The 13,557-nt window shown below is 32.9% G+C and overlaps 1 non-coding gene across 1 annotated transcript; it reads right to left on the bottom strand.

The window, feature by feature from the left end:
- On the bottom strand, nt 8,297–8,369 carry TRNAV-UAC. The gene has a single exon. It is a non-coding gene; the product is annotated as a tRNA-Val (tRNA).

Genomic DNA, 13,557 nt, shown 5'->3' with positions numbered 1-13,557 from the left:
ATGTGAATTTTTAAGCATTTCGGGGTGTTCAATAATTCTTGCAACAAGGTAAGGTAGGTATTATTGGTGTCATGCATTTTGTATTTCTTAATGAACTTAGACTCTTGTACTGTGAAGTTTTGTTTTCTAACAACCAATTCTTCTGTGAAGTTCTGAAAATTTGGTTGTTGATTATTCTCCAAGAATCTAAGTTCATCAAGAAAGAGTTCTTCAAAATTTAATTCAAAGCAGCAAATGTTTAACACAGTTTTATTATTCTCAAGGACCTGATCTGCTTCTTCTAAAAACTCTAACTCTTCATCAAAAATTTCCTCAAAACTTAAATCACACTCTTCTTCTTCTTCTTCTTCTTCTGATCTTTCCTGAATGTAGTTTATTTCTAGAGGCTGATTATTTGGTTGGTCCCCTGGATTAAAAATGTTGAGATCAGCAGTCAAATTCCCAAAGGACAGCTTCATTTGACCAGTTCTACAGTTGATGAGAGCATTAGAAGTGGCTAAGAACGGTCGTCCTAAGATGACAGGTGTCTGTCCTTTGGGATTGGAAACAGGCTGTGTTTCCAAGACTACAAAATCTACTGGAAAAATAAAATCTCCAACCTTAATCAGAACATCCTCTAACTCACCCATAGGGACCTTGACAGATCTATCAGCCAACTGTAAGGTGCATTTGGTTGGGTTCAGTACACCTAGACCCAATTGCTGATAGACTGAATATGGAAGCAAATTGACACTGGCCCCTAAGTCTAAAAGCGCCTTATCAATGTGAGTATTACCAATGATACATGAAATGATGGGGGAACCTGGATCTTTACGTTTCAAAGGTATGGGATTTGACAGCATTTCACTGATATTGGCGGCTAAAAAGACTTTCTTTGGGACATTTATTCTCCTCTTCTTAGTGCACAATTCTTTTAAAAATTTAGCATAAGATGGAATTTGTTCAATTACATCTAAGAGAGGAATGTTGACCTTAACCTGCTTGAATGTCTCTAGGATTTTCTCCTCCTGAGGAGAGTGTTTCCTAGACCTGAGTCTATCTGGAAAGGGAGCAACCGGTCTAAATCTATCAAAAGCAGGCTCAGGTTCGGGTTCAGGTTCTTGGTCATCTGAGGGGAGTGATTGTTGAATAGATTCATCAGAAGGAGAAGGAGAAGGAATTTGTACAGGATCAAGAGTTTGACTTGGCGGAGTTCTCACTTGATTATCGACCTGTCTACCTGACCGAAGTGAATGGATTGCATTCACTTGAGCTTCATAGGATGAACTGCATCCTGTGTTATTAGGGTTGACCACGGGTTGACTCGGAAATTTTCCTTTCTCTCTTTCACTCACGGCACTAGCTAGTTGACCAAGTTGGGATTCTAATCTAGCTATAGCTTGAGTGTTGGAGTTGAGCATTTGTCCGGTTGATTGCATGAAGGAATTCAACGTGCTAGATGTTTGAGTCAACATATTCGTGGTTTGAGTAGAGGCCTTAATTATGGTTTCTAAACCCCTTTCCAAGACATTGAGACGTTTATCTTGATCTGGATTGTGAGGAGTTTGAATTACAGCTTGATGAGGAGGAGACTGATTTTGATACGGCAGATTGGGTTGTTGAAATTGTGAATGAGAATTGAATGGAACTGTGTTTCCCCTAGGAAAATGTTGGGTCGAAGCGGGAGTGAAATTTTGAGTTCCGGGAGAATTTCCTAGATTCCATGCAAAGTTGGGATGATTTCTCCAACCTGGATTGTAGGTTGGAGAAAATGGATCATTTCTAGGGTGCTGGAATGCAGCGTTCATCTGTTCTATTGCGTTGTTATTTCCTAGGAGAGGGCATTCCTCTGAAACGTGGGTAGGAGACTGACAATTATGACATCCTGGGAAAGAAACATGATTGAGTTGAGCTGGAGCTCGTTCCTTAATTTCTAAGGCTTCTAACCTCCGCAGAATTGTCGCCATCTTCGCTTCAGAAGCAATGTTTGACTCCAAGGAAAGACCACTAGACTTAGAATGGGGAACTGATGAAACCCTGTCATCGCACTGTTCCCATTGCATTGTTTTTTCAGAAAGACTCTCCAAAAACTCCCAAGCTTCATCAGCATTTTTCCTCATAAAATCCCCGTGGCACATTGATTCTAAGGAAGTTTTTGCAGAATAATCTAATCCCTCATAAATTATTTGGCACAATCGCCATTTCTCTAAACCGTGATGAGGACATTGGATGAGAAGATCTTTAAATCGGTCAAAATACTTCCAAAAAGGTTCTCCCGGGATAATTTTAAAGTTTTGAATGCTGTTCCTAAGCTTTACCGTTTTATGAATAGGAAAAAATTTCTTAAGAAAAACGGTGACAAATTCATCCCAAGTTGAGATGGAATTTGTTGGTAAGCTGTACAGCCATTTTTTAGCTTTATCCTTAAGAGCAAATGGAATAAATCTAAGCTTAACCGCATCTTCATTTAATTCTCTCATTTTAATCATAATACACACTTCCTCAAATTCCGAAATAAAAATATATGCGTCTTCTGTTTCATTACCAAGGAATTTGGGAAGCATGTTTATGTATTGCGGTCTAAGCTCAAAACTTATTCCATTTGTTTCGGGGAGCCTAATGCATGAGGGGATTGCATTCCTAATGGGATAGCACATATCATGAAGAACGGGTGGATTAGGATGCTCCATTTCTATGATTGGTTCAAAGCGAATTAATCGATGTGTATTATCCCTAATCCACTGTTGCATACACCAAAATATTTCTTTTTATTTTTTTTCTTAAATTAGTTTTTTTTTTGAGAAGATAAAGAAAAAGAAAAATCCTAACTGAAACAAATCAAAACAATCACTTTTCAATCAACTCTAATTCTAGGGTTTAGCCTAACTCAACTAGACCAGCTCCTAACCAAAAACTCCTACAGTGAAAAGATCAAAGTTTTACCCAGGTAGTTAGCCAGGTAAGGATAGTACTAGAGGGTGATCAAAGATCAATTAAGTACCTCTTTCCTTGCGGAGCGCTTTACGCAACCCCTAAACCTTGCCTTAGACACCAACTAATCTGAGAAAACTTAAACCGGTTCACTTAAGGATTTCTTGTTCCTTATTGAGCTCGAATCCTTAGGGGCCAACGTCTAATGAGTTTTATTAGGCTTGGGTGGTGTAGTGAGGAATTAGTGATTTTTGGGCTAAGGAAAGGGTGATGAAATCCCTCACCTTATCTTGATTATGGGGTTTTGCCCTTAAAAATATTTTTAAGTGTGTGTCAAATCAAGATGCTCAAATCACTTGGTGAATTCCTACACTATATGAAATGCAACCCTATGAATTAAAAGCAACTAAAAAGGATGGGAAAAAAAAATATTTTTCTTTTTTTTTTAATTAGGGTTAACAATCAAACAAATGAGAAGGGGGGATTTGTTTGAATTTATTATCTTGTTAGTAAATGTCAAAGTGGAGGATGAATTTTATTATGGTCAACAAAAAAATAAAATCTCTTTTTTTTTAGTCCTAATTGTCTCTAATTGTGAAGAAGTAGCTAAAGGGTGTAATTAAAAACTAGAAAGAGGACTTACCCGAAAGCAAATCTTCAAATCCTAGCTCTCCAATCCGCGATCTTCAAGCTCCAAGCGTTTCCTTCACAAAAAACACACAAGTTAAAGAACCAAAATAATTAAAACCTACTTAAGCACCTTCCCCGGCAACGGCGCCAAAAACTTGATGCGGCATAAACATGTACCAAAAAGGTTGCAAGTGCACAACCGTGTCAAGTTATAGTATTTAAGATATCGATCCCACGAGGAAGGTGTTTTGTAGGAGAAAATATAAAATCGGTTCTTATGTTGTGTGTGTGACAAGTAGGAGTGATAAGTGAATGTGATTGTGGAGAGATAGAGAGAGTGGAAGTGATAGTGTGTAAATCGGCACGAGATATAAGTGAGAGTGGATGTGACAAAGAATGAATATGATCAATAAGGCAAGAAGGAAAAGGAAAATAAAAATCAAGAATAAAGAAAATAAAATTCAAGAATAAAAGAAAATGCAAGAAATTAAAGATGGTGGATTCAATTATAGATATGGGTAATCTACAATTGAACCCACTTCTTAGAAAAGGGTGATTCCCTAGAGGGTTCTAGCCTAAAGGCGAATCAAACAAAATAAAAATAAACAAAAAGAAAAACTAAACCCAAGAGGGTTCTAGCCTCAAGGTGAATAGTATAAGAAATTAAAATCTAACTACAAAATAAATTGCAAAATCTAAACTATAAAATAAAATTGCAAGAATTAAATGCAAGAAATTAAATCTATTCTATAAGCATGAAATAAATCTAAGGCAAGAGGGTTCTAGCCTCTTGGCTATTTAACAAGAAAATAAAATCTAAACTACAAGCATAGAAATAAATCTACACTAAGTTTACAAAATTTTTCACACCTCTAACTCCTCACTCTCTACCCCTATTTATAGTAATCTTCAATGAATATGAGCCATTAGATTTGTCTTGAGCCCCAAGTAACAATCTCCACCTTTGATTTATTTGATTTTCAAAAGAAAATCAAAATCCAATTCTTGAGCCCATTTAAAATCCAGCTGCAACCGAATTATTTGAGCAAGTCCGGTCCATCATCCTTTGATTTTCCCATTTGATTTTTTAAAAACCGAACATGAAGAGTTGTAGCAACCTTTGAACTGGCCCAATATATGTGCATTTGATTTTTAAAAGTTGCAGCAATGATTCAACTCCAACTCTTCAACAATTCGGTCCATGAAGCTTTGGCCCATGAAGTTGTTTGATTTTGAAACTTAAATCCCAATCTCTTAAGTCGGCCCACTTGGATTTTCCATTTGATTTTTGAAGGCCCATGTGGAAATCCAACTCCAGCAGGAAGCAATCAAGTCCGGTCTATTTTGCATCTAAGTCCGGTTCATTCCATTTTTTTGCATCCAAGTCCAATTCATAGCTTCATGGGCTTTGCTCTTTGGGCTTCCAACTCTTCAATCATTTTCCTCTTTGACTTTTGCTTCATGAACTTCTAAAATGCTACAAAAAAAATAGAGAAGAGAGATTTTGAGGGGTTTTTACATTTAATAATATTTATTTATATTTCTATTCAATTATGTGGAAACTAAGCTAACAACAATTATTAATGGTATATTTATTCATGTAAAATAGATAATGAGGATATAAAATTATAATAAAAATATGATTATCAGTTTGTAAACATGTAATAGAATATGTTAGAAAAATAATTTCTTAAATTTCATTTCTAATTTGTTAAAAATCATTTATTTTGTAAATTGGTTGAAAAATATGAAAACGTCAAAACTTGATTTTGATGAAATTATTCCAAACTTCCAAACAAGTTTTGAAACACTTTAAAATAGATTTATAAACTTGAGGAAAGATATAAAATTAAGTTATTAGGTCTATAATTTAAAATGGTGATAAATCAAAATAAACGATAAATAAAAAAAAATGTGTGTGTATGAATTTTGAGCTTTACGTATAAACACACAAAGTATAAACCTAAAACATTATACCCATGATAGATCTTCAATAAAGCTCGTCTTGGTTACGAATGAAGCTTGATCTTGAATTTGACTTTGAATTACAAATGGCTTCATTTCAATTTTGCCAACCTCCTTTGAATATTATCGTTCAAGCGTAATTCCATCAAACCTCCTAACATCGATGTTTGTCTAGAATACCTAATGAGCAAATACAAATACTAGACAAATACTGCTCTTCTTCTCCTTGAGCGTCTTATAATTTTTCACAAATTGGGTGTAGATTGTATTAGTCGTTGTCCCACTCATTTTTATCAGAATTCTGTCCTTTGGCAAACCGGTAATTCGGTGAATATCATCTATACCAAACACACAATTTTTATTTCTAATAATAAATGAGCATTTATCGGAATTAAAATTTTGAATCAACAATCAATTGCTATTTGATCATTGCTCAAGGATGTGGGTATCTTGAGAAAGTTGTGAAAAGGTGTCGTCTCAAGGGCTATTATGTGTCTTTCATCCAATACTATACGCTTATCAATTAAATCTCAAAAATAACACAAATTGGACAAAATCTCAATTGTATTATCATAACCCTACAAGAGAATTATAATTCAGAAGGGGTTAAAAATTAAATATATTTGGGCAAATTAAGATGCATATTAACACAAACATTATACCTAAAATAGATACTCGATATAACAATAATCACAATAAATTTTACAAGTGGAAATTGGTAGGCAGTAAACATGCATAAGAACCTCATCAAAAAATTTACTTACGAAGTTGGAGGATTATTGCATTTAGAAGAAGAAGACTTTGATTTTGAAGAAACCGAAGACGTCGATGCTTTCAATTTGTTTGAAGCCATGAGGGCTGGTGAAGAGGTCAAAGCGAGCTCCGACGGTGGTGATGAACCTGAGGGATGAGCTCGAATGCGAAGTAGATGAGCTCGACGGTGGCCCAGAACATGTCTAATCAGGAGAGGTGTATCGTCTAGTTGATCCTATAATAGTAATAGCTAAGGAAAACCTCATATCGGGACATCGATATCGAGGGTATAGCCATGCTATGAAAGCACGCTTACAAATCACATTTTTTACGGGAGTCGTCTTCATGCACAGTTTCTCCTATTGAAGACAACTAGGTGATCAAGCAAAAAAAAAATTTCATAAAGTCACGCATGTCAAACATGGTAAGGTATAAAGAAAGAATGAAATCTAAAACAACTAAACATAGAGGAAAATTATCATAGATAATTATTTCGATGCTAAATAATTTTTTATGGACTAACTAAAAACAAAGTAGTTGAATATCTACCTCAGACTTGTGTAAGGTAAGTTTTAATATAAAAGCATTTACTTGTTAAATAATGGAAAAATTAAAGTTGTTAAAACATCTTGTATTACATATTATTATATAAAATGTATATATAATATACTGAAAACTCTGTTCATATCACAAAGATATTATTGAAAATTTTTGTTACAAAAACTATTTTACAGGTATATAGCGGTATATATATACACTGAAATATAATAATCCCACAATAATTTATAAAAACTATAGGTATGCATGACTGTATATGATTATATAATGATGGTAAAAAAACAAAAATAATAATAATTATGAACTAATAATATTGAGTAAAAGAATGATTGCCACAACACGAACGCCGCTAGAAAAACCCTAGGTTGACTCCTCCTTCAACTTTGACAGACAGTCTTCCTTCTCCCTCTAAATTTTATTTTCTTTGTTTTTTTTTAATTGCGGTGAAACTTTGGTAGAGGCGGTGGATGGGGTTTTTAAGAGATGAATAGGGTTATGTGGGTTTGTTAGAGAAGATAAGATGTTAAATGGGTAGTTGCAAAATAAAACAGCAAAATCTCATAAAAGGATGTGGGTGGATCAATCTCATAAAAAGGATGTGGGTTAACTTAACACAAATGGGCCTTAAAGAAAATTTGGTTGGTTTTTCTTTTTTTTCCTCTTCCACTCCAAATCAAGTGGGCCTCCAAATGAAACATTGGATAAAAGAAAATGATCATTACAATTCTAGAACTCTAATCCTAATCACAATCCAAAATAAGCAATAACACCTTAAATTTAAATTGAATCCTAGTCCTAAACGAATAACACCTTAAATTTAAATCTAATTCCTAATTCTAAATGAATAACACATTAAATTTAGATCCTAAATGAATAATATCTTAAAATTTAAATTCAAATTCTAGTGCTCAACGAGTAACATCTTAAACCAAAATTACACAAAAAGTCCGAGTCCTAAACAACAATTCCGCATAAATAACCCCCTATGCGGTTTTACCTCAGTCCTTGAAATTAAAGTAAAGTGTAAGAATTAGGATAATTGAACATTCTCTAATTATGATGTAATTGGATAGGATTCTTGTCCTTTTCCCTATTAAACACACAATTGTTCAAAAAAATTAGCTGATTAATTGTTGCTGCTTGTTATTGAAGAATATACTAATGAGATTATTGTCAGGTGAAATGGTGAACAAACCATACACTCAAGGTTATTAGTGAGAAAACATGAAAAATAAAGTTAATAGAAGCATAGCAAACTTGTGGCAAGATCAAAATCTAAAATAAAGATTAAACATGACGAAAAATATTGTTAATAGTAACATGGTAAATTTATAACAAGATAAAAATATAAAATATTAATCAAATGTTGTTGCTGTCATACACCCAAGAATTTTAGGGGAAAAAACACATTGAAAATATTGTTAATAGAAACATAGCAAACTTATGGCGAGATAAAAATCTAAAAATAGCTATCAAATTTTGTTGCTGCACAGGATCGAACTGGGGACCTTTAGTGTGTAAGACTAACGTGATAACCACTACACCACAGCAACTTTCTTGAATTTTGGGTGTTTTATGTTCATACGATATTCAAGTAAACCACAGATAATTGAGCTGTTATATCTCCTAGGTCAAACAACATGCATTTAATAACATCTATGTGCACATATTGTTTAATAGAACACATCCATACTCATAAAGTTCTTTCCACCATACTCATAAAGTTCTTTCCACCTTATCAAATCTTTCTAGCTGTGATGACGATTCATGATTATAATTTTATTTGTTTATTTGCTCCTACAATTCGAACATCCCCTAGGCGTGTACTCATGTAACAATGGTTTTTTCTTAATTTGTTTTTGAATGTGTGAACGTGAGATTTGAATCTGGATTACTTTGATATATACAATGATAAAATCTCTTCTGGTCCACTAGATCTCCCAATTGGAGTGAGAATTTAGGATTTGTACTAACGCATATAAAGAGTTATTTGCTTCTACTAACTTGGGTGTTTTATACTATTGGTAAACTTGAAGGATTAGGGTAGATGCTGCTTTTTTAATAGCTCCTGATCTGTATGGAAATGGAGGCTTTTAATGCACGCTAAATAGTTTCTGAGTTTGGATGACAATTTCACAATCATTAAGGCCTAATTGCAGATAGCCAAAATGCGCTGTGATATTTTGCGCATCTGTAAGCAACTCTCTTACTTGCATCATAGGAACTCTGGAATGGAAAGCATAGCACATTATATGTAAGGTAAAAATGTTGGGAATTCATATGTTTCAAGATGAAGCTGCTAGTGATATTGGAGTCGGAAGGAGCATGTTATTTTGATGTTCAATCCATTAGAGTACAAATGTTGAATTATTGATTAATGATTAATTAGACGCTGGAGTACATAATCGTGAGTATCGATTAATAATTGGGCACAAATTACAAATCTTGATTGATTGATTAACCGTTGTGTTTCCTTCCATAGAGACTCGGTAGATTATTGATTCAGTTCAAATTTTGATAGATACTTCTTAATGACTGATGGATTTATTCAGGTATACAATGTATTTGGCAAATGTTTGGTAGACTAGTCAATTGGATTAAGAAGTATCATTCAAAACTATAAAGTAAGAAGTAGTGGAAATATATATATATATTTGTTTGTTCATATATTTTTAGAAGTAATGGAAGTAGAACTTCTTCCTCTTCATTTACTTTTTTTTTGTTTGGATAATATTTAAAAATATTACTAGGAAGTAATTAATACATGTTGCTTCCATAATTTTAAAATCATGCCATGCTCTTTAATTTGATCAAGCACGTTACAAAAAATTTCATCCCTCTATGACCCCTCACCACTTGACAGCAAGAAAAATCCTTCAACCACATAACTTTAAAATAATTGTTTACCTCTAGCTTACAATGAGACTCCGGATGACCATAAATTCCTATGAGTCTTCATTTTCTATCCTCCCTCACTCCTTTGATCGTAACATCAAAGTGGTTTTTAGACAATGAATTAATAGACAAATTGTTCTCTTCATCCTAAAGAAAACCTGGCTAACGACTATCACAAATTACTACAAAATAATTGTTAAAACTAAGAGCAATTTTATCAATGAAAAGCTGTTAGAAGTAACTAATAAAGAAAATATTAATAACAAAATTATTTATTTCCTAATTAATATGCGTTTTCAACTACTTCCGAGCTACTTCTGAGTATTATGGATTGAAAAAATATTTTGGAAGTAAGGATGATACATAGGCGCCACATAAGCGTTTAAGAAAGTATTGGAAGTAAGTCTTTCAGAGAACCAAACACACTTTTTATTTGGAAGTAGCAAAAGTAGCATCTATTTCTTTTACTTCAGCACTTCATAATTACTTTCGTGCAAACAAAAATGCCCTAAGATGAACAAAATGTTTAGTTTCCAGAGGACGTGGATAAAAATCAACTAATACAAGTTCATAGCATCTTAATACGTTCAGATATTGCATTTAATCCAACATTCTGTTATTATTCTCACTCTCAAAATTATTGGTAAATTAACTAGGAATACTATTATGAAACTGAAATCAAGCTTTAAAGATGGAAGGGAAGATTGTTTGGTGTGAACAAGGCATGCAGAAGCACTGTTTTTAAGAGTAGATTTCGCCACTCTGAGAGTATCTATTAGTGCAATGAGATATTAGCGGTCTACCCTCTAGGATTCAATGATCGTTGCCCGAAAGCGTACACTCACAATGCTATAGGCCCTTGAACAACTCTGATTTATTTCTTCATTAACAAGTGAGAGGAGAAGAGAGTTTAAGAGAGTAAAACAAGGAATTTGAGAAGAGAAGCTTGCTGTTTTTCTCTGTTGCATTCTGGAGGAGAAAATTGCTAACTTCATAGAGCAAAAGAGATTTGTGGGAGCTTTTCTGTAGCTATAAAGTTTTTTGAAAAAGTAAGAAATGACTAGTTTTCTTAGGCAGAGAGAAACTTAGTACATAGCGAAGAGAGAAGACATAATTACAATTTCTTGAGTAGTGGGAAATTAATGTCGAGCAATGTGAAAATCTAGAAAGAGAGATTTGGTTAAAAGTTTAAAATTTCAAAGTGGAAAACTAAGCTTGGGTCCCACCCAGATTTGAACCCCCTACGGGGCACACACGTAGTGTGGTTTTGTAAATGCAATAGCCCAATTTATTTTAATGGGCTTTATAAGACTTGCATGCGTGTGGATCCATCTACCCATAGGCCCTTTTAACACTCTAAGACAACTTTTAGGGCCCATTGGTTCAACAACATTTTTAGTATTGTGGATTTAAAGTTCTTGAAGTAAAAATGTCTTATTTTTGTTTATGAGATTCTATATAGAGTGTTTGTTTTAAAAAATATTTTGGCATTAGGTATCTATAAAATGAAAAACTTAGGAACTTTTGGGATTTGCCAAATCCTACATTTTGGAGAGGATTTGCCAAATGATAGAAATTAAAAATTTTGGCATTAGATATCCATACAATTTGTACTTTTTTATATTTTAGAGTTTGAATCAAATAATAAATTACAATTTTTAGAATTTGCTTTCCTCTAATCAAGTTGAACAAAACATAAAATTAGAAATTCTAAAATATATTAAAAACACATGGATTTCAAATCAATACATAAAATTAGGAATTCTAAAATATATTAAAAACACATGGATTTCAAATTCTTGATGAGATTCCAAATCCTATAATTTTAGGATTTGAATCAAATAGCCCCTTAAACACTATAACCTCTTCTCATTTTCTGATGTGAAACCACAGATAACACTCAATTTTAAAATACACTAAAAAACTCCAACAAAAATATCTGACAAAGAAGAAGTGCATTTGATAGATAATAAATACAAGGATAATCTGCAGCTACAATCTGTGAAATTTGGATATGAAGAAAAACTTTTATTCGGTAAGACAGATGAAGCTATAGAATAAAAGACAACACTTGATAGCGAATGACATTTTGAACTGAGGAAAAAGAATCAGATACAAAATTGCACGGAAACGTACTATAAATATAAGAAAACGTATCTTATTGTTACATCTGGTTTTAATTGTTGTTGTTCCATTGGTCAAAATATTTACTACTCAAGAAGTCACTGCAACTTTTGTGTTATGTTAAAATGCATATTCCCCTTGATCTCATTCAAATCGCAAGAATTTCAATGATCACAATCTCCATATAACCATGATCACAAATAAAGTATGAAAAGATTAAGTTGAAATATTTACACCGAAACCAAAGAAAACATTCGGAGAACTATGAACATACTTTATCATATCAAATCATTTTGAGAAATGCTTTCTCATACATATAACTTATATTAACTCTTTTGTTATTGATTCATATATTATATTTGCATGACCATTGACCATTATATCTATAGATTGGTAAAACATGTTGAAATATTGGAGGTACAAGATATAAACTAATTTGGAGCATTTTTAACATGGAGTTTAAACACTATGTCAAAATGTTGGAAATATTTAAGAAAATATTAAGTTTCATTTATTGATTTTAATATGATTATATTTTTCCCTCTAATTTATTGCCTTTACTTATTGACATTAATTTTTTTTTCATTATTATGGGTTATTATGTACCAAATTTATTTTATTCACTAATTCCTTTTTAAATATATTAATTTTAGAATTGTTTTACTAAATATGTTTTTAAACCTTGTGCTGCTTTCTCATGTATATATAAGAGCCCTTGAGAGGAGATAATGATAAGAATTATTCATTTCTCTCTAAGAACCGAGAAAATTTTTCCTATTGGACATATATTTTTCCTCTTATTTCAACTTTAGTTTTGGCCAATGCATCCCTTGAGCAAGTGGCTTGAAATCCACAATAACCTCATGTGTCAGCTACCTCGGGGGACTTTTACGACTAGTTGACAGTTGCAATGATAGGTCTCTGCAAAGGCGACAACTGTTGTTCTAGGACAGTGACATAACAACTGCCCCCGTATGCAATTTCTTTCTCTCTATTTATTATTTTAAATAATTTGTATCGGTGTTGAAAAAACCTGTTATATAACCCGTTTTGACTACCCCTGTATAGGCTAGCAATTTCTTTCTCTATATTTATTATTTTAAATAATTTATATCGGTGTTGAAAAAACCTGTTGCATAACTCATTTTGTAACTTAATGGTGCCCTCTTGTTAGGAAACACACCAATTTAATACTGAAACTGTTTAGCCTAGAAAAAACAAGTCATAATGTGTTCAATGTGCATTATGTTGTTGGCCTTCTTGTTTTGATGATGTTTAACAAACAATTTACTTCTAATGTTGTTTGTCTAGTGTTTATGTTTTTGTATTTATTCTAGGCAAACAACGTGTTGGAGGTTGGATGGAATATGCGCTGCAACGATGATATCCAATGGAGGTTGGCGGAATAGTGGTTGAAGCAACGTACAATTCAAGTTAAAGATCAAGTTCAAGCTTCATCCGCATGTGTACCAAGTTAAGCTACAATGGAGATCAAGATCAAGCTTGGGTAATCTAGTTTAGATTTTATATTATGTGTGTTAAGTACCTTAAGCTCAATATCATATGCACACACGTATTTGGTTTCTATGTATATATATAGTTATATATATATGCATGGTTTTGGGTTTTCATGTTTTGGACATACTTGCAAAATACATGAGTTTTCACAAATGGAAATTCAATTTGAGAAATTCTTTTTCTAACATGTTTGTTTTCATGTTT

This window comes from Asparagus officinalis, chromosome 9 (assembly GCF_001876935.1).
Source record: "Asparagus officinalis chromosome 9, Aspof.V1, whole genome shotgun sequence".
Taxonomy (NCBI): Eukaryota; Viridiplantae; Streptophyta; class Magnoliopsida; order Asparagales; family Asparagaceae; genus Asparagus; species Asparagus officinalis.
This window is presented reverse-complemented; position numbering and strand designations above follow the sequence as displayed.